A 22300-nucleotide genomic window follows, 5' to 3' on the forward strand; every position below is an offset into this window, starting at 1 on the left:
CTGTATGAATTAAGTCAATTACCAATATATAATTAGGTATTTGTCCAGTGCTTTGGTTCATGACCTCATGCCTTTTAAAACTAATGATGTTTCCAGAAGCCTCGACTGTACTGTGTTCTTTGTGCTAATTAGCAATGTTTGCATGCTAATGGGCACCATTTAGATGGTGAGCAGGGTAAACCTGCTAAATGTCAGCATATTGTCATGTATGGATGTCAGAATTTAACTTAGGAACAGATTCACTGAAGCGCTATGAATCTGAACTCTTGGTCTGATTTTAACATTCGTTTAATGTCATTCCTGGTTACATGTTTCACCCTTCTTGTACAGGGCCCGGCTTAGTGTTAAATGACTGACAATGCTGCATACACACACTGTTAGAGACAGTTCTGTTTGGAAACACATGGTCCAGGGTTAGGGTTAGCGTTATTTTTGGCTGCTTTTAGTTTGGTTGGTAAGGTCAGTTAGTCAGGTTTTATTTTCATATTTGTTTTGTTTTTTAAAGACAGAAACATATTATGCTCATTTTCAGGTACTACACGTTTTACTACTAGAAAAGGTTTACATGATTTAATGCTAAGGCTATTTCACTTTGTTTTCACCAACAACATCTGGTTTTAGGTTACTTCTCTGTCCTCTTATGAGTTGGGTTGTAACGGTCAGACTGATGTTGATTAATTAATTAATTTACTTTGCTCAGGGTTTTGGATTTTTTGCCATAAAATAAAATTAAAAAACAAACATCTCTCAATCTTTAACTCTAATCCCTCCTGTAAGTATGCCCTTTATATGTTCTTTACATGTAATCCAAACTGTATCATCAACCTTCACACAGCAGGTGTGCCCTTCTCAAGGGCATGGGTATTGACATCAAGCAGTACTTCATGTTCCAGATGAAAGAGTCGAAGAGAGAGGAATAGCCAACATCAACCTTGATCTGCACTGAGGTGAGGGTACCTTCCTCCAGCTTGTATCTGTAATGTGTTTTGATTAACAGTCTGCAATAACAAGTAGATTTTTTTTTTTTTTTCGTTGTCAAGGACTTGGCTTACTCGCAGCCTAATGTAGACACATGGTCCCTCTCGGTTATTCAGTTTCATCATGTCTCAGGTAGACTCCAGGGTTACATATCAGCTGGAACTGAACTTTGCCTGGCAAATGGGTAAGAATCAATGACCGTGGCTCCTCTAGAGCTACTGTATACAATCCTGATGACACTAATTAAGGAGATATTGCGATGTACATTTAATCCGTGGTCTAACACGCTGTGACACCGAGTAAGACCCACCCTCTAGAGATCAAGTTTTCCAACCGCTAGCTTATGTAGTTTTAGCAACCTCAGAAAACACCCCACGATAACAATACACTGCAGTCTATGCCTCCAACCAAGAACCCACCATCCAAAAGCCACTCATAGCCACAAATAATGCTCAGAACAACACCAAACTTCAGCAACAGTATAAATAGCATCCCAGCACATAGTACTGGGCATCAAACATCTGCTAGCTTTGCTGAATTTATATTGAAAAGAGACCACAGCTCACCACTCCTGCAGCAGCTAGCTTGTGGGAAAGCCCGAAGAGTTGATTACCGAGTGCAGTAAAGTTCTGCAGCTCAAAGATGAAAATGTATGATTATTACTCCATGGAAATGCAATCAAAGTTCATATGTTTCTTGCCTACCAGTTTATAAGTTATTATCAAGAGCTGACGGGGAAAAGAATGGAATTGTGCATTTCTAACTGCACTCGGTAATCCACTCGTCAGGGCTTCCCCACAATGAGCATGCTGCTGCAGGCGAGTGGTGAGCTGTGTTCTCTTTTCAATAGAAATCTGGCAAAGCTAGCAGATGTTTGAAGCCTCGATCTATGTGCTGAAGTTTGGTGCAGTTCTGAGCAGTATTTATGGCAAAGAGTGGCTTTTTGATGGCAGTTTCTTGCTGGAGTCATAAACTGCAGTGTACTATTATTGTGCGGTCTTTTCTGAGGTTGCTAAAACTACATTAGCTAGCGGTCAGAAAACTTGATCTCTGAACGGGGTGGTCTTACTCTGTGTCATGGTGTGTTAGACCATGGATTACACTTCCGCTGGAATATCACTTTAACTGTCTCCAGTTCAGCAGCATTGTTGGTGTGAACATCGAGGGATAAAAATATCAGTACAAGAATGAGATGCTGGAGGATAGCATTATGCAGGTTTTGATCTTTTTTATGTTTTGGTAATAAGTTGTTCATGAAGAGCTCCCATGAAGAAAGATGCTCAGGATTTACTCTTGCGTACACATTATGCATTTGCCAAAGCCTCTGAGCTGTTCAGGTGTCTTTATTCAGTTGTTACGTTCACCTCCTTCTTACCATCTTAAAGGAATTAGCGGACATTTTGGGATATAAAAACGCATAATCTTTTCTTGCCTACAGTAAGATAGAAAGATCGGTGCCACTCTCATATGTGTCTGTGAAATACTGAGTTAATGCCTGGAGACAGTAAACTCAGCTCGGTAGGAGGAACAGAAGCAGGGATAAAAAAAACAGCCAGGCTCTGTCCAAAGTCAAAAGTTTAAAAGAATTAACATGTTCTAACTTGAACTATCAAACCAAAGTGAAGCAGTTACATGCTGCGATCTTTGCTTGCACAAGCTGCTTATAGTCATTGACTAAGCTCAGCTCTATGGTTAGTGCAAAAATATTTAAGAGGCGCCAGGTAGAAATTCAAACTTAGAGCTTTAATATTTATGATATTAATGAGGTAATGATAAAAACTCAGAAATATGTATCTTTTCCATAACTGAATAAACAAGCTGTTGTCAGAGGAAAATAAGGTCCCCAGAACAGTGTTTGAAGCTAGAAAAGAGTCAGGGTCTGCCAAATATAAACAAACTTAAACAGTATGAAATTGTGTTGTCTTTCAAGGTCAGTTTGTTTACTCAGTTTATTCAGACATGACAACAAAGAGTCTTTATTTAGTGTGTTTGTGTTAGTGTGTTTGTGTTTTGAAAATTAGTCAGTGAAGATCTTTCTGTTCTGATTAAAATTGATTCACCTGAACTATGTAGTGCACTTTTAAAGTGGTCTTTTTTAAATCTAAATTTGGGTAAGGTAGCCAATATCCACGTTAAGCAGAATTCCCTCAACCTGCTCACCCATGGAGGCAATCCATCTTTGATTTGTTGTTGGAGGTCTGGAGGTTTTTAATCTCTGGGTAATTTTAATTATGTTAGGTCCTGCTAAATACCAACAAAAAGAAAAAAGCTAGATCTTTACCTCATTAAGCATCCCTATCCTCATTAGCAGGACGTCTTCAAAGAGTCAGAGAGTGAAGGTACAAAGACCGCTGAGAGAGAACGGCCTCCTTCATTAAATGCAAAAGTGCACAGCTAATGTGCTGTAAACATTGCACTTAATAGCCTCACCAAGTCAGACATCCATTTTACCAAGTCGCCGTAAGTAAAACAACACGTGAAGTCTCTTTTTAGCAATTTCCCGCTCAGTTTGTCATTGATATATTTCAAGGTCAACGACACACCGCTGTCTTGTTTTCTGTGTTGTCTTACACACCGAAAGGTGATAAACAGGAGGCCTTGATATGCAAATAAGACAATAAAAGATAGATGGAGGTTGTGAATGTCACTGTATGACGCAACAACACAGCATCTGCCCTCATGCGAAAGCCACATCACATGTTACAGGCTGAATTTAACGGAATCTCTTTGAATAAAAACTACAGTTATCAACAATCTCCATATGTTTGTAAAAATAACATAGGAAGGTGTATTGTTCAACTGATATCCAGTCTGAAAGCGAGATAGAAATATAACAAGGTCACAGAGAGTGATGAAAAATTTGCTCATGCACATTGTTTTGTTTGTTTCTTGGGCCTTGTAGGCTAATAATGTGGTGCCCCTGAGGATTTATCATGAAGGTACTGAGCAAGGATATTGGAAGCACTGTCAACATGTCATACTAGCTTTAATGCCAGTTTCTCTGGGACCAGTTTGGCCCATAGGGCTTCATGTTGAAATCATGTCAAATTTATATTGTATTATAAAGGTTAAAGGTACATCTTATAGTCATTTTATTGGCTTGCCAGGGTTGTTGCCAATTAATGACACATAAGGGGAAAAAAGTAATGGAGCGATGAGGATGAATCAAGGACTCTGAGGAAAGACGCTACTCTGATATGAACCACGTGTGAACAGGAGGGGGCTGAGCACTCAGCCCTGGGGGGCTCTTGTTCAGAGGAAAGTAGAAGAGGTATGACTGCCAATCAAAACTGTCTGGGGTGTGATCGTGAGGAAGTTCAATACCTAGTTTCAGAGTGTGGTATTCAAGCCCAGAGGCTGTAGTATTTTCCAATCAGCTTCATGAGTGAGATTGTATTGAATTATGTGCTGAAATCAACAAAGAGCATCCTGTTGATATTTTCAAGGTGTGTGAAGCCTGAGTGGAGAGCAGTGGATATGACTTCCTCTGTAGGGCTGTTGGTTCTGAGAGCATACTGGGGGTCCAGGCTCTGAGATGTAGGCTGGCTAACAATGGCAGTCAGAGGCTCAATAGTTCAGTAATTCCCTTTTTTGTATTGAAAGGCTCACTCCTCATATGTCATACTTCATTTTATTCCCTTTCTGTCTCTTTCTGCCTTTGTGATTGGCCTTTTTTGTTTACATGTCCCTGATTATTGGTTCTTGTGAATTTAGTTGATGTGTTCCCCTTTTTTTAGTTATTGGGTTTTCTGTGTTGTTTCCCTTATATCTCTTATGCGTTTGCTGCATTTGCTGCTCGTGTCCTCTTTCAGTATTCTCTTGTGTTGTGTGTTCCCTGCCATTTCGTTTTCATTTAAGTTTTGTATTTCTACTTAGTTACTTTGCTTTGCCCCTTCCTACTTCCTCTGCTTTTGTTGCCTGCCAGTTTTCGCTCTTTGGATTTCAGCTTCATTTTATGAAAGCTCTGTTTATGGTTTTTTTTTGCCAACCTGTCTCCTTGCGTCCTTCTTGCAAACCTTGACACAAAGGAATGAAAAAATAGAGTGTTGTTTGGGGGGTGGGAGCCTCTTATGAATCCACCACATCTGTCGAGGTACTTTAACGCACCATACAGTGAATAATGCCATTCATTGTCCCCAGGAGACAATGAATACAAGTACAAAACAACCCGTGAAATCACCGGGGAGTATAAGCAAGATGGTTTCCTCTGTACTGATGTTGTAAACAGTGTCAACACGAGGATTTGTATTTGCATGAAGCATATCAGCTTGACCTTTGCATGTTTTAAACCGCACAATATCAGACAGAAGCGTGTGTGAAGACCCCACGCTGCCCTGCTCAACATGCATAGTGGTTGTCTTATTATCTGCACTCCAAACAAACACACAGTCCTCCGCAGGACTAATTTCCATTGCTGCAGCTGAAGGATATTATAACGTCATCCCGACCTAACCGGGTAGCGAAAAGGATGCCTCAGAGCTCCCCAGAGTGCCAATTTGTTTTCACTGTTGTGCTCATTGTGTCTCTTTGCGGTCAGATGCCTGTGATTTTCCTCTTGATAACTATGAGGAGCAGTGAACGTACTCAGCACATTCACTCCTAGGCTAGATTTAAACTGATGCTACTCTGTGGGTGTTCGGGTGGTCACAGGAAGACGTTAGGCAGCAGCTGCCTCGTATTCATTTGAGAAAACAAAAGCTTGTCAAAGTGCAGGTGAAACTGTTTGGAAGTGCTCTGTCAGTTTCTCAAAGTGAAAAGAAAAGTGCGTTGTCAGCGAGGCGTCCATGTATCTGATGTAATTGTAGGGCTTTTTAAATCTCCACCGCAGTGCTCTTTGCTTGTAAGTATGCAGATCATCTAACGGCATTAGTGCCATTTACCGAGGATTGGCAGTAATTTTTGTACAAACAAAGTCAATTTGCATTACAATTAAAGGAATTTGCTCGGAGATTAACCGCGCACAGGGATGAATCTCCCCTCTTATTACCTGCAAAATCACTATGGTAGGATATTACAAAATAAAGTCCTTGCGCTACACTTGTGGATTATTAGCTGTGACAGAAATAAAGGGAGAGAGAAAATCTCACCAAGCTTTTTTTTCTCTTTTCTTTCATTTGCTTATCATGACCTCCTGTGAAAGAGAGATTACCTGACTTCTTCATTGACCAAAGAGGAACTCTGTATGTTGGATTAATTGTGGCCAGCAGTGTCACTAATAGCTGTTGCTGTCTATCTTCTACTCTCTTAGCCTATTAACTATTGAGACAGGGTCAATTAAAAGGGATCTGGCCTTTCTTAGAAAAGGATAATAAGCTATCTAAGCCCAAATTGAATCTTAGGGCATTTTTGTTCCTCATTTGTGCTGTCTTTTGAAGTTGTCAACATGAACATGCTGTATGTTGATTTGGAGCTCTTGCTGAGCTCTTGATTTGTTTTGGGGTTTTTTTTAATTTGACAGGACAGTCTTGTTTACAGACTCACAGGCAGGGGCTATATTGGACTATTCAGCAAAACCACAAATGACATTCTGTGCCAACATTTTAAAAACTCTTGCTTCCTGCAATATCTTCGCAGCATTTCTACATTAAGGCTAAAGATAGGGAAAGATCATGGTAATAGAAATTAGCATTATTTCAAGAATAAACATGGTAAAGAGGGACATCGTGGTTAGTTTATGCTTGATTGTTTTTTATCTTCCTTTCGCTCTGCGTGATGTATATGTTCATGTGCATGTTAAAGCTCTTGAAAGTTATCTCTGCATACAGGAGCTCCTCTCTCCCACAGAAAACAGTGCTCCTGAAGTACCTGAAACACCTCGTCAGTAGTCCCGCATTTATTTCCGTGACTTTGTGACATCACATTTCCTCACCATGTCAAACATTTGCACAGTTTACACTTATATTCCAGGACAAGTGAAGCTGACTGTAAGCTGAAGACACGACAGAGCCGACCACAGACAGGTAAGTGGTGCTGACTCAGGTGTGTGAGCTGACCAGTCAGAACAGATGGGGTACTTGGGAGGTGGGGCCTTAAAGAGAAGAGACACATGGTGAATTATTATTATTATATCATTGTCATTGTCATATTTCTGAGGAATACAACTCTTATGTTGCCAAAGTAGTTTTTGTTGGAATAAAAATATTGGAATGCATTTTGAATACATTAAATGTGTTGCCACATTTTGTGAAGAGACTAGTTTTGACAGTCATAATTTAATTTTGAAATTCCTCTCTGACAGGTTCCAGAGTAAAAGCTTAAAATCTCACACAAAAAGGAATTGGAACCCAGAGGGGTTTACAACTACACAACCCTTCCCGTTCACACAGCAACTGTTCTTAGATGAATTACTCACAGCACTGACATGGTCAGGTTCAGCCAGTTTACATTTCCAGAAGCCACTAAAACCCTTTGGTGACTGAGCCAGTGCCTCACACACATTTTGTCCTCTGCCTTGCACTTCGCTGCTGGTCCAATCAGTTCCTTCTGACTTCACTGGCCACTTGATTGGATTCCCTGGGAGGAAATGAATGCTTACATTGCAGCAGTCATTTAGAAATGAGCTGTGGTGCCTCAATCAAATCAGCAGCTTCAAAAACAACAGGGATTCAACTTGCAGCATTTTGAATGCCATTATTATGATGCTACCTATGGCTTGTGATTGCTCTGTAATATTTTGACTTTTAAAATGAAATGGAATCACCTCTGTTAGAGGTGAAGTTCAGTTCTTTATCTGTGCTGTCTGTTTTTGTATTGGAATGCCATGCATGTTGTAGGCATACAATGTGTAATTTGTATTCCAGTGCATGTATACTTTATGTGATACCACTCTCTCTTTTATAACACTGCTTCCGCATCAGAATTTATCTGTAGATAAAAACCATGCCAGTTTATGCTTGTCTCTTTAAAGCTGCATTAATTGATTCATTTTTATTCATGGCCATGTAAAAGCAGTAGAATAAACTGTAAACACAATGTTGACTTATTATTTTCTCTTTACTGAGGTTGTAATAGGAAATGTTCGCAAACAGTCATGTAATAACGCATCCAAGAGACCTAGGGCAAGTTTTTTTTTTTTTTTTATCGGCCTCCTGATGGCTCCAAGGACAATATTCACTCTAATTTTTAGTTCTGTTTTGTGTCACCATGTCCCACACTCTGTACAGATGAGGGGAATTTTTACTAAATAATAAAGGTTAGTTACTACATTTACATTTAGCACACGCTTTTGTCCAAAGTGACTTAGAGTAACGTAAATTACCAAATAATAGCCAGGACACTGATTTGTTTCAGTCACTTAACAGACCAGGCCTTTATTTGGGGCTCTCTGGTATACTTCTGGGCAATAGTTGTACGTCTTCTGCAGGTGAAGTTGTTGCCCTGATCATTTTGCAGGACACACTCTCGTGGCTTGCCTGTTTACTGATAATTCATACCTGCATGTTTATCGCCTGCTCCTCGCGGCCCTTTTGCTGTCCTCCTCGGGCAGCCGCTGAAGCTCAGTTTGATTTTTTTGCCAATCTCTCACTCTCTTGAGGTCAACAGAGAAACCTTTAGTGGCTGCTTCTCCCGAGTTTTCCTCTGCATATTTTACTACAGAAAGTTTGAATTTCAAGACGTACTTTTATTTTTTTTGCTGCACCGGAGCCATGGCGATTATCAATGTGATATTGACTGACAGAAAGCAAGAACAATACGTGAAAAAGGCGAAGAAGACAAACATGCAGTGTCAGTGGTCACGTCTTCTTCCTTGATTTTTAAAAAGAATAGATTAGACTCTGCATTTATTTGGAACCAGCAGTTGTTTATCAAAATATACACCTGCACCCGGCGTTTAAAGGGGACCCTGCAGTTAACTGAAACCCAGCTATTATTTGGTAATTTACGGTAGTTCATGCATCCATACATACACTGATGGCAACTGCTGCCATGCAAGATGCCAGCCAGCACATCAGGAGCAGTTTGGAGTGACCTTTGGATAACAAGACGCTGGCTCTACCAATGAGCCACAGACACCACAGTTGGTTCCTCTCACATTTGATCCACTGAGGGTGAAGCATCTAACACTTTTGGTCAAAAACCTTCAAAATATAACTAAGATTATCAACAGAGCATGAAAAACAAAAACCAGGTTTGAACTTTAACTCCCTCCATGTCACTGCTCCTTTTCTGTGCATCGCTATCTGTTCTAGTCTAGTCAGGTCACTCCCGCTCATTACAACGCTGATCTCATACAGAGTTGCCAGCCAACACTGTGTCAGCTACATGCGAGCACTCATTGCTGGTAGAATAGCTTGTAGCAGGTAGCTCATTGTGTATAGTCACACATAATCACATATAGTGATTGATAAACTACGTCAGAACCTGCTCTGTAGTGCCTTCACATTAATTAACCTGGCTCAGCTTCATGGTTCAGAATTCGTGTCCTGTTTTCCTACACCCACACTCACACAGACCCTTTAGTTGATTAACTGGTGCTGCTGTCAGTCTGATGCGGTGAAGTGTACATTCAATAGTTCACATAGGCTAATACTGAAGGCGGCCCCAGTGTATTAAATGAGGCACTGTACTGAATTACTGAAAACAAACACTGCCTACCAATTGGTGAACATACTTTGCACACACTAATTGCAGCAGTTTTTCAAACCCAGTCTTGCGTCACCTTGGGGCTTTAACATCAAACCTCCGCCTGTTAATGCCTGAATTTGATTTGACACAAGGAGCCCTGGAGTCTGAGGCGGAGAATTTGGGAGACCAGTTTAGAGGTTGTGTGTCAGCGAAGTGGTTAGCTAAGCTACTTATCGTATTATACGGAGTTATTGTCATATTTTTTTGCGTGGCTCCATATGTGAAGCCTTCATTGCACGCACTTCGCTGTCCTCCCTGAAGGAACACAGACGATGAGTAAGAAAAGCAACACAAAAACAAGGGAACAAAAAGAGAGATAATTCCTTGATTCCCTGGCAGTGTGGTTAAAAGCAAATTGCAGAAGAGCTTAAAGAAAATATTAAGCTTTCCTTCTTTTTAACAGCCTGTGGAATAACGGTCAAAATCCAGCGCAGCATATGCCAGCACCAGCACAGACTCCATCAAGGTCACACTGAGAGAGTTGTAGTCCTGCATTTTTTTAGATTTCTAATTGCTGTCTACGCGTGGTAATTAAACATATTTAAACTCTAGCACTCTGTTTACATTATTGACCCAGACCACACTGCTCTTTTCAGCCTGTGTCAGGTACAAATAGGAGTCTGAGAGTTTTTGTTAATGATAGAGCTGAAAGAAAATGCCCATTGAGCTCCATGCGTTCCATTTTGCTTTCCTATCGAACAGCAAGACACAATGGCTTCCAATACTGACAAGTTCTATCCACGGAAAATACAGAGGCATTGACAGAAACTTCTCCACCCCCCCGTCTGTCCATCTGTTCACATTTAAAAAGAAATAAATAATTAGATTGACAAAATATGGTAGTATAGACAGCATTCATCTTAACCTCAAGTCATTACTTTTCAAGATGCTCTATTATTTTGGGCTGAGTTTTGTTTGTAGTTAGCACGTAATGTTACATTACATCTGACGAACTGTAACATAAACCTGGGCGTTATATCATGACAGTTGTGTTGCACTCAGAAACAGTTCACAAAATACAACATACAGCATAGTTTTGCTTCAAAGAGATGCAAAACAACCATGAAGAGAAAACGACACAGAGACACAACATGACAAAATACACAAATTAAAAATTCATGCAAAATGAGCACAAAACACACTACAAAGAAACACAAAACAACCAAGAGATAGAATGTCTACAAATAACAAGGCTGTTTGCAGTTGTTTTGTGTCACTTTCTGTGCACCTGTCTCAGTCTTCTGTTAAACTTCTGAGGCAACTGGATGATCTGTCACACAATTCATCTGTTTCGTTGTGGCAAGAAAAGGTGAGGACCCCAGTGCACACACACGGTAGACGGGATTGGGGGAACAGAAGGCGAGCTTTATTAACAAAGCTGAGGTCAGAACATGAAGTGGCAGTCGAAGAGATTTGTCTATAGTCAAGATTTTTATGAAGTGGAAGTTAAATCCGTGGCCCCCAGCATAACCTAATTCTTAATAATATGCCATCAAGGACACATTTACTTTGCCTAGACCCCTCAAAGGTTCGTCTTCTTCTTGTGATTTACCTAATTTATAGCATGTGGGTCACAGGTTTGTGGACCAGAATTTTCATTTTTGAAGTATCAATTCACAATCATAGCAATGTTTTTGAGAAAAAGATATGCTTTTATTCTTTAAAAAAATGATTTGCCTGCAGAAAACATTTTGATAGAGTTTAAATAGAGTATCATTAAATAGTCTGAATTCTGTTTGCACGCACAATGGAAACACGGTGTTCATGTCAGTGCACCAAAGCAGAGATAGTCAGCCTGCTGCATGGTTCTCAAATATCAGCCCACTGAGATCAAGTACAGAAGATACAGCAGGTGTTGGAACATGCTGTTGATGTCAGGAATTTCACTGGCAAGAGAGGAATTACAGCTACAGAGGGGATGCAGTCTGAGGCAGCTGCACTCTGGAGGATAACAGCAAAGATCATGGAAACTTTTCAGAGTTTCTCTTGCTTCTTGATAAATAGGGATGCCTTATGAAAGAACTTGTATAGTGCAAAAAAAAAAAAAAATAGACAGGCAAAGGAGAAAAAAGAAACTTGGGATCACATATCAAGAAATGCTCTTTTGCTTTAAAGGTTGTTAAAGACATAATTCAGGAAATCCTAAAGGTTGCTCACGGTATAATTCAGGAAACTCGTCTTGCACAGGTGAAAAACTGGAACATCCGTTGTCCAGTGTTTATTTTGCCAGATGGTTACTGATATGAAAGAAACCCTTTATTTGAGCACCAGGTACTGCATCTAAATCTAAACACCTCATGTACTAAACGTGAAGTTTAAAGGCTTTTCCAGACTACTGTTATCACCGCCCCACACCAGAAAATACATATTTCTGTATTCTCACAGGCATCCTGACAGGGTGAATGTGTGGGGTCACAGAAGCCAAAAGCCTCAACACAGATGCTTTGACGTTAATGAACATTCACAGCTGTGGGCCAGAAATGCAGCAGCCTTGAAGAAGTTCTTCTGGGCTTTGAGAAAGTCATCCCTGGCTCTGCGCATTGATGCTCTTATCACAGAGCTTGTCGGGGTCAGACTTGACAACAGCAGCTAGATGACTCTCAAAGGCTCTAAAGAAACGGATGAAAGACTGTATTTGTTTTGCAGCTTTTCCCTCACATTTCCGAGGTCCTGACACCATTGACAAAACAGCTGCAGACACAAGGTTTACAAATCTGCTCAGAAAATGCTTCAGACGACTGAAAGCATCACTGAAAAAGATTCCAAGCCAGTTAATTGAGTTGCAGCAAAAACTTGTCGGACTTGCTCGCTGTCCAACAGAAACACAGACCGTATTCACACAATGGCCATTTTCTTCCGATGTCACATTCTAGGTAGACAACTCAAATGACATAGCTTACAGCTTGTGTTCCAGGTTGCAATTCATCACAGGGAATCAGACAAATGTGTGTGATCTCACTGCTTTGTCAGTGATCAGCAACTGCAAAGACAAAGAATAATTAAAATCTCGAAGAACATGAGGCCATACTTTAAGGTAATACGACGTATTTGATAACCCATCAACAGCTAACGTTAGCAGTGGAGCACTTCCTAGCTAGTATTAATATTTGATAGTGTTATAGCGATAGCAAAGGCTTCGATTAATTTCAAAATATCAGCACAGACCTTAGACGCATGTATTTAAACTTGGTTGAAAAGCAGTCAGACAGTTACATCAGCTATGGAGTGGTTGAATGCTAACAATAGCCAATGGTTTTTAAAATAACTTATCTTATTTCTCGACTAATCAGCACCCAAAAATATGATGGATTGTGAAAATGTGCAGGGATATTTGGCCATGTGTCAAGGTGAAACTATCTGTTTGACAACCCATTGGCTAACATTGGCATTCAACCACTTGTCCGAGATGTACGCTGATATTTAAGAATTAACTTATGACAATCTAACTGAAGTGCATATAACAATATTAAAGGGTTAATGTTAGCGAGGCTGGATACTAATGTTGTCAGAGAAGTTAATCGGGAACCAAACATGTTGTTTTACCTCAAAAAAATCACCCAGTGTCCCTCCTGATCGAGCGGCTCATTGTGTTTTTCAGGTGATCAATCCCGAAGCAGTGGAATGATAACAATTAGTCCGCTTCCTCGTTTATTCGACCTGCAATCTGAAACACAGCTGTGCAACACTTGAACTTCAGAAGGAAATGGCCGACACGTGAATATGGTCTGTGGATGCTGTTGGCAGTTGAGGCCTCGTGTACGCATTGACGACACCGACTTTACAAGGCCATTCTGCGGCAAAAGTGGGAGATAATGTTAGTGACTCAATATTGTTTTAAGGTGCTTTTTTGATTACTAAGAACCCTGTGAACCTGCACAGGTGTTTTCAGTTATTCCGATTAATTACGTCTGTGCTCAGGCTGAATCTGGTGAAGCTGCGCTGGAATTACATGAGGTCACCAGAGCGAGCTAATAGGAGTGATTAAGCAGTAACACTCCTATCATAGCAGGTGCAAATAAACAAACTGTCAGGTCAGAGAGATGTCAATAAAGCTCAGTGTATACGCACTCGCACAGTCCCCAGAGGAGCTCCATCATAATTTGCCAGTAAAAAAAACTTAAATCATCTGCATCTGTGGGCACAAAGCCCAGCTCTCAATCACACGCGGAAGAAATTAACTTTACTTTACTTTGTAGGCCGTGTCACACATTCAGTGCAGGTGAAAAATGAATCTACACCACAGGATCGTTTGGTTGTCAACCTCGTGTGATTAGCATAAAGTAATACAGACATTTTTCACATTTCTTAACTGGTTATTTGATGGACGGATATTTATACCCGGCAATTATCAGTAGCAGCTATTCATGACACGCCGGCTGTGGCTGGGGATCAAACATATACCTTAGTCACACAGCTCCTGAAATGTGTCAGATTTTGAAATTGCAGCACTTTTTCTCGAACATTAAAGCTCCTCCAGGTGTTAACATTTATACGTTTTGGCAGGTTAATGTTGATACATCGCAAGTGAATTAAACATTTTCTCCTTTATTCTTGCCCAGCCAGGGTGTCAGATAAGCTCCAGTGTTTCAAGTCTGCATAATTGCTTAAATGTAATTTTAGGGCATATTCTAATCGTGTGTGTGTGTGTGTGTGTGTGTGTGTGTGTGTGTGTGTGTGTGTGTGTGTGTGTGTGTGCGTGCGTGCGTGTGCATGTTGCATGCAAATGTGTGCATGTCTTCTGATTGACTGTATCCCTGCTGTGTATTGATCTTGCCAGTGGAAGACGGATCACTGTCCTCATGACATGGAGAAAAATCAACTGTGGATCACAGTTGTCTTGTTTTGTATTTTCACTCCAGCTCGTTCATTCTCGTAGTTTTTATTTTTTTGCTTGCTGACAGCAGTTCATTTAATTACCATTGGATTATTTCTGGCATTTGGCCCCTTCAGCCCATTACCGATATTAAAAACTCTTCCGATAACCACATGGACCTTTTGCCAAACCAAAACTATTATAACACCAAATGGTATTGGCTTCCTTCATTAGGGCACCAGAAGTCAGACGATCCACAGTATCTGGGCCCATGTGAATAATCTTTGACTAATTAATCTACCAGCCTGAAGCCTACCACTGATTTGAAACAAAACATTACCCCCTACTGATTCCCTGTAATTAGTGCGTCTGTGACTGCAGAGTGTCTGGTACTGTATGCGTTGTCTCTGCCCCCGGGAGAAATTTGAGAAAACAATCAGATGTTTTTCTTGGTAAACAGATACACAGTCGTGGAGGGACTGAGAGCGAGAGGAGCTCAGCCCGCTTAACAGCGGCCAAAAGTATGTGGACGCACTGAAAACAAAGATATGTTAATTGTGTATTAACATCTATCTCATTTATGACCCCTCAATCCAAAACAGTCTGCGTCAATGGTTGGCTCCCCTTCAGCAACATGTAGTGGTTTTGCTACTTACAGTCGGCGGTGTTGGATAGGCTTCAGGTCCATGTTCTTGCTGCCGAGTCGAGTTTTTCAAAACCAAACCAGACCAAATCTTAATTTAAGGTCCAAAATTGTCAAATACTGCACTGTGCACTGTGACAGTAAGAGTCCACTCACATCTAATTAGATTTTGTGGATTTACCTGACATTTCTCAATCTAGCATCTAAACCCTCTCGCCACTCCACATTTGTGTGACCTAACATGTCACCTAAAACAACTGTAACGCAACACAAGCGCAAGCTGCTCTGGCGTGAAACAACGAGAGGGAGCTGACCATGTTGTTCGGGTTCACTGCCACTCAAGACAACCCCGGCTAACCAGTGATGAATCTGTAGTTGAGCGTTTCTGTATGCAGGTAGCACACATCCCTCCACAGTCACCATGTTTGTTTATTACTGTGATCAGCACTTTGATTAGCTCTGTCTGTCCCTTTGAGGACTGATGTTTGTCACCCCCTGAATGTGTGTAAGAGCACAAGTTAAGTATCTTCACTGGGGACGTGCTTTTGTGCCAGCTGGGCAGGTTGTCTTTTGTGTCCATTTGGATACTTGAAGGTTGATGAAAAGGTTTAGATATCAATTAAATTGTACTGGAAACCATGGTCATGAAAAGGTACAGCAGTAAATGTTTCCTACCAGGCAGCTTGCTGCCCCCGTACACCTTTATGAAGGGTGCTTACCTCAGCTGGGAGTGTGACCTGAAGGTGGACCTCAACTGGACTGAGACCACCGGAAAAGGTGACTTTTCCAAGCAGGCTTTTGTGTGGTTTGTTAGTATACAAACCAGGCATTAGCATGTCAGTGTGGGCTCTTTCTCTGATCAGGCAGAAAGTACAAAGAAGTTCAAAACAGGGCTGTGTATTTGTTTGTTGCCTACTTGGCTGTTCCTCGTTAAAAGTTTAAAGACTTCCTGGTAATAACCCGTCATTTCTTGCAAGCTCTTTTTCAAATCAGAGAATATAAATATAAACATTAGGTTCAGCAGAGTGCAGCGTGACCAGTGGTCTGGTTCGTAAAACAAAAACGAAACAAAGTCAGTATGAACATCAACCAGACCAGAACTGTAATGCACCAATAAAGGTTTATTTTTCTTCTTACTCCTGACTGAATGAACCAAACTATACACGTGAAACCAGCTCATTTGTCATGATCAAGTATTTCCCCTAACTGGTACTACAGTGTCTTCCATACACTGTATGCAGCATCATAGTTAAGTCCAGATCCATTACAGCCTCTGCATCATCCCTCTTTCTTTTCAATCCCCTCTCGCTCAGCATTTCCATAAACACATTTGTAACAATGGGCTCACCAATCGTGGCCCAGAGATGAAGGTTTGGCGTTGTTCGCTTGTCTCGGGAAACAAAAGAAGAGGACTGCATGAGTTCCCTATTTATGAGAACGTTTGAGCAGGGAGGGAAGAAGAGGAGAAAAGCCTGACACCTTCAGTGGCCTTTAAGATGGCTGAAGGGCAGCTCAGTGATTAGCAGTGCAGTTTGGAGACACAGGAAGTCAACTGGCTAAGTGATTCAGCTGAGAGCTAATGAGAATGAATGTTTGCCTTTATAGCCCTTCTCCCCGGCTCATCCTGCTGGCCTCCACAGATAGCCCACACTACATTTATCTTATCACCCTGACACCTTTAACATTACGTTACATAGAGCATGGAGAGTAGCGTAAAATTGGGGGGGGGGGGATTAAACACTATTTCATTAGACATGGAGGGGCGATTGGAGGAGTTCTCACCTTAAATGACCCATTTCTGAAAGATGAGATGGAGGGAGAGAGCAATGAGACTGCAGCGTCGGGTCGGTTTAAATGCTCTGTGTATCTGGCGAAGGAGGACACTGCTGATAAGAGCAGCAAGAGTTAAAGCGCTGCACGTCGGAGAGATATGATGAAACCCACTGCACCCTCTTATCTCTGGCGGAACAAAGCGAAGAGCTTGACCCAAAAGTTGTGGTGCAAATAGATGCATTGAATAACTACGGTGTTACTGGAAGGGAAATTCTCCCTGTTGAAGTGCAGGGCTGCTAATTCTGTGAACAGTCACAGACCAGGTGTGGTTAATCAGCTGCAGCATTGGGAGAAGACCCAGGGAGAATGTTTTCTCAAGACTTTCAGGTAGTCTTCACTCATTTATAACAGGACAACAAATGCAAATCTCATGACGTGCTTCCCCAGCGCAAAGACCTTGTCAGATGTGACTGTCAGCATCTGACTTGCTGATAAAACCTTAGGCTAAGAGAATTGCCCCTCATCTGACTTCCTGACATGTTCTAATCCTGACAGCTCCCTACACATCAGGCTAAGAGAATCACCCCTCATCTCAGTTCCTGACATAGTCTAATCCCAACAACTCGCCACAGCTCAGGTGGAGAGATTCACCCTTTACCTTAATTTCTGGCATATTCTGATCTTGACAGCTCCACACCACAGACGGAGAGAATGACTCCTCACCTCAATTCCTGACTTGTTATAATCCCAACAACTCCACTCCTCGGTCCTGACGTAGTCTAATCCCAACAACTCACCATACCTCAGGCGGAGAGAATCACTCTTTATCTCAATTCCTGACATGTTATAATCCTAACAAGTACCAGGGTCTAATGCCATGCCAGTTCTGCCGGACACTTTCCAGTTTGTGACTATATAACCTGCTACAGAATACTCTGTGGAAACGTGCTTACCTCGGTCAAGTTGTAACAGATGAGAGAACAGGGAGTTCAGTCTGTCGCGGAGCCAGTGCATCTCCTGTATGAGATACAGTGAAAGTTAGATACCAGAGGAACAAGAATGTGTCCTCTGTTGTCTGGGAGACAGTGAGCCATATCTCCCAGCTGCTCAATACAACCGTTCCTTCACAGGAAGCCTGGCCAGCTCAGCTGCATCTGTGGCATCAGAAGCAGGAATCTTGGGGGAGATCTTGGGACATTTTCCGACTGAGTTTGTGGCCACCAAAAGAGGTATTTTGAGCCAAACCATGTTGTTTTCCTGATCATAACCAAGTTATATGTGGTTTTGCAAGAACCTACTCAGCAGCTTAAAGGGGAACTATGTAGTTTTAGAGAAGCAGTTAAAATTTACACTCAGAATTATTTATATGTGTTGTTCTCAGGGGAAAAGAAGGTCCACAGACCACTGTTTGAAGCTAGAATGGTGGCAGGGTCCGCCACATGTAAACAAAGTAAAACAGTAGTTGTACTGTCCTTTAATATCAGTTTGTTTATTCAGGTTTATCAGTCAACAACAAAGAAGGTTTGTTTACTCACTTCAAAAACCAAAGTCAAAGAAGATCACTTCTCTCCTCTGATTAAAATTCCTTCCCCCACAGACTACACAGTGCATCTTTAACATTAACATAATTTTGGCGATTAGGTTGAAAAACTTACCCTTTCATGGAAGTGAATCAAACTTCAAAAATAAAAAAACAAAAAGATCCAGGTAGTGAGCTGCTGATTAGAAAGTAGTGTACAGTGGGTTTCCCTCACGAGGATGAAATATCTCATTTAGAAGCCCTTGCCAAGACAGGGCCAATCAATATCTCCTATGATGTATCAGCGCTGTGACGCTGAGGCTGGAGCCAGTAATATGTAATATATGGATTAACATCTTTCTGTCCCTCTAGACCTGCAGGACCTGGCATTTATCTCCCTGTCTGAAGGGCCAGAGACACCGTGCGGGGACTTCCTGCTGCCCTATTACCACGTTTATTAAAATCAGCTCAGGGACATGCAGCAAAGACGCGAAAGCATTCCTCAGCCATCTATCTATCTGAACAATACCGTGTCTCTCTATTCCTCCTCCTCTGTCTGTGCTGGTGGCAACAGCAGGGTGATGGATGGCGTTATCCAGCAGGGATTCAGCAGGCGGTGTTATCATGAAGCAGGTATTAGCATGGAGCCTCTCAGTCCCTTCTCGGCCCATCGATTTGGGTTGCAGCCTGACCCTAACCTCCTAAAGGGGCCTTCAAACTAGAGGAACAGAGCCACGGTACAAGCCCCGGGGATAAACTTTGCCCAGGTCTCAGTCCTTTATCATCCTTATTCATCCCCTGCTGTCCTCCACCTCCACCCTCTTCTCCACTCATTTTCTTTTAGCTTCCACGCCATCTCAGTCTGTCTCCCCTACTCCAGTTTAACAGCTATTGAAAAATATTAATGCCACTAAAAATCATCATAAATCCTCGAGTATTACTGGTATGATCTGCTGAAGAGATATATTCCATATGCTGTTATGCCACAGCTGAATAAATTGCCAGTTCTTCCTCAAATGAGTTTATCCCTGAGAGGCATTCTTCAGTTGTTTTGAATTTTAATGGAAAGCAGGAAATCATCAACATGTTGATAGTACAGATCGGGAAAAACAAGTGTTTTTCTTGTGTGTGTGTGTGTGTTTGTGTGTTTGTCAGAAAAAATGCACAATGCTCATTGCACAGTAGGCAGTCTTTTGATGTTTTTATTTATTTATTTATTTATTTTTTTGACAGGCGTGCAAAAGCACTGCTGCTGTATGTTTTGTTGTTTTTTTTTTGTTTTTTTCTCCCTGAGCTGTTGTATCGACGCTGCTCCTGTTCAGAATGTGATTAGAGAGTTAGGAATCCCCAAAACCATTTGTGGGCGTTGAGGCTCCATTCAGTTGACATCCCGACCCTGTAATCCACTAATTATTTTGGTTGGGAGTGAAAAAAACTCTGTGTGGAGAGACACGAAGCTTTGTGCAGGTTTAATCAGAGAGACAGCTTTTACTATGTTTGTCTTTTTTAAAATGATTTTTCCCCCACTTCCACTCAAATCCACCGACGGAGAGCATTTCCTCTATGACCTCTGCTAACTAATTATTATCATTACTGTTATTATTTGTTTCTCGGGCTCCCCTGTCTGTTTCTGTCTGTGCGTATGAGTCGGTGGGGTCCCCATGATGTTCCTGTTTGCACGTTCCGAGCTGCTCACCAGCAGCTCATCAGCCCTGGTTCCTCAGCTACTCATCAGCAGATCATTCAGTTTTGCCAATAATGTGACAATAATGCCAGCTACACTCTGGGTCTGTGATGGGATTGTTTTGTTTCTCTGTCTGTCAGGTCCACAACCTCACTGTGGTCTCCATCTGCCTGCCTCGCTCAGAACCCAGTCAGTCGCTTCTCTAGCCAGCAGCTCAGCCACACTCACACATCACCTCCGTCCAACTCAACTGAAATTGAACTTTTGCAAATCTTGATTTGCTGAACATAACAATTGTCTTTTAACAAACTGCCAGATTAATCAATTCAAGACTTGCTTGAAGTTCATTCTTATTTCACGCCATGATGTGTCCACCTAGGCATTTTTGGATGCGAGGGCACGGAGCACTTCAGGACTTTGCACGCTTGATCAAAGCAGACAGCGGCATGCAAACGCTTACTGGCTGCAGCTGCCTGGACAAACTTGTTGGGAAAATGTTATAACTTATATTAAGAAAATGGTTGTAGCTGAGAAATAAGCCATCCAGTTGCTGAATCTGTCTTCATGTTAACTCGCGCTGGCTAGTTTTGTGGTTTTATAGCGTTGCGCCAAATGCCCTTGATTTGCATAAAGTAGCCAGAGTAGTCAACTTAATGCAAGTGAGGAGTGGACAACATGATGCCCTGTCTCTAGAAATGTAACAAGAATGCATTGCATTACACTTTTGGTAAGAGGACTTGAACACACCTTTCGGTGAGATACACAAAAGCCTGATACACAGAGAGAGATGGAGATGCATGTACACAAAGAGCAATATGTGAAGTGATTTGTGTTTAGCACATGATCACCTAAGTAATTATAAACAATGTGGTTTGTGAGGTCACAGTGACCTTTGACCTTGAAGATCTAATCAGTTCATCCTTGAGTCCAAGTGGACATTTGTGCCAAATTTGGAAGAATCCCTTTACAGCACCTCTGAGCCACTGCGTTCACAAGAATGGGATGGACGGCCGGACAGCAGAAACATAATCCCTCCAGCCGTGGTTCATGCTGGTGCAGAGGTTTCAAAAATGAAATATTCATTCTGAAAATTCATCATGTTGACCTGTTGCCTGCCCTATTGAACTATCGGTCAGATTTAGCTAATAAATAAAACCGGTGGAGGGCATTAGCAGGCAAAGCTGTGCTGATCTGATAATCACAACACAGCAACTTGTAAGTAGCAGAGGGTGGAGGTTAACTCGGGGTCTACACTGTAGATGTCGAAATGAACAACAATGGCACAAGCGGTATCCTCACAGAGCAAAGAAACGATCACCTGTCAAATTGGTTTTAATGATAAGGCCTCTCAGTGTTGACAAGTGGGTTGTGAAATTAAAATGGAAATTTTTAAATGCCTCCAGGTCTGCTGTGATGGCCACAGCCTCACAGGGTAAAACCCGACCCACTCACTCTCCACCTTAGTTTGATTTTCTACACAGGTTAATTTAATTTGCAGCCAGCCACACCAAACAGTTAACATTATACAATTTCATATGACACCGTTTGTTTGATTTAGAAGCTGTTTATTTACTTTGAGCCCTGCATTGTCAGAATGCACACATTTAAGCAATGTAGGCTTCTGTATAATTTTCTGTTTCTTTCTTTCTTTTGAGTTACCATGGTTGGGACAGGCCTCTTCCTGGTGGAACAAGAGGCGGGGCTAAAGGTGGAGTGCTCTTAAATCTTTGGCCAAGCTCATCAGGCTGGAACACTTCCTGCTGTGCCATGAGGGGATTTGGGTTTAGTTAGTTTCCTTTGTATTTAGTTATAGTTGGTGTCCATTTTGTTTTCCCCTTGTGTATTTTTTAAATTTTTTTTTAAATTGACAGGAGCTAAAACAGTGTCAATTAGAGGGAGAATACGGTGCTGCAGCACTGGACAGTATGAGAAAATTATATACTCTAAACCTATGTCAGTAGGAACCTGAAAATGAATATAATATGTCTCCTTTAAGTGACATAAAATACTGTTTAAATACAAAAAACAGACTTGATGGAAACTGAAAACATAACATCAGGTAAATGGGATATCAACCAGAAGAGATTCATAAGTAAAACAAGAGGAGGATGATAACGAGATAACTGCAGATCAAATCAGAAAATCGAATTCAGCAGTCTTTATTAGCGTGTGTAGCAGGGCATGTTGCGTATATGACCCAGCCTGAGGTCAGGGCATTGCCTCTGGTCTCTTCATTTGTCGATGAGGTTCTTTGCCTCTGACTCA

The 22300-nt window shown here is 41.5% G+C and overlaps 1 protein-coding gene and 2 long non-coding RNA genes across 3 annotated transcripts in view; 2 read left to right on the forward strand and 1 right to left on the reverse strand.

Moving 5' to 3' along the window:
* cdh13 (cadherin 13, H-cadherin (heart)) overlaps positions 1–22300 on the forward strand; it is a 393409-nt gene that overhangs the window by 348524 nt on the left and 22585 nt on the right. The window lies entirely within an intron of this gene.
* LOC119024583 lies at positions 834–2684 on the forward strand. The gene is made up of 3 exons (XR_005076509.1): positions 834–947; positions 1041–1162; positions 2114–2684. It is a non-coding gene; the product is annotated as an uncharacterized LOC119024583 (long non-coding RNA).
* Positions 6808–13249, reverse strand: LOC119024582. Its single transcript, XR_005076508.1, has 3 exons — positions 13147–13249; positions 7331–7491; positions 6808–7006 (listed from the first exon to the last, which is right to left on the reverse strand). It is a non-coding gene; the product is annotated as an uncharacterized LOC119024582 (long non-coding RNA).

The sequence above is a fragment of the Acanthopagrus latus genome, chromosome 8, assembly GCF_904848185.1.
Source record: "Acanthopagrus latus isolate v.2019 chromosome 8, fAcaLat1.1, whole genome shotgun sequence".
NCBI classification, from domain to species: domain Eukaryota; kingdom Metazoa; phylum Chordata; class Actinopteri; order Spariformes; family Sparidae; genus Acanthopagrus; species Acanthopagrus latus.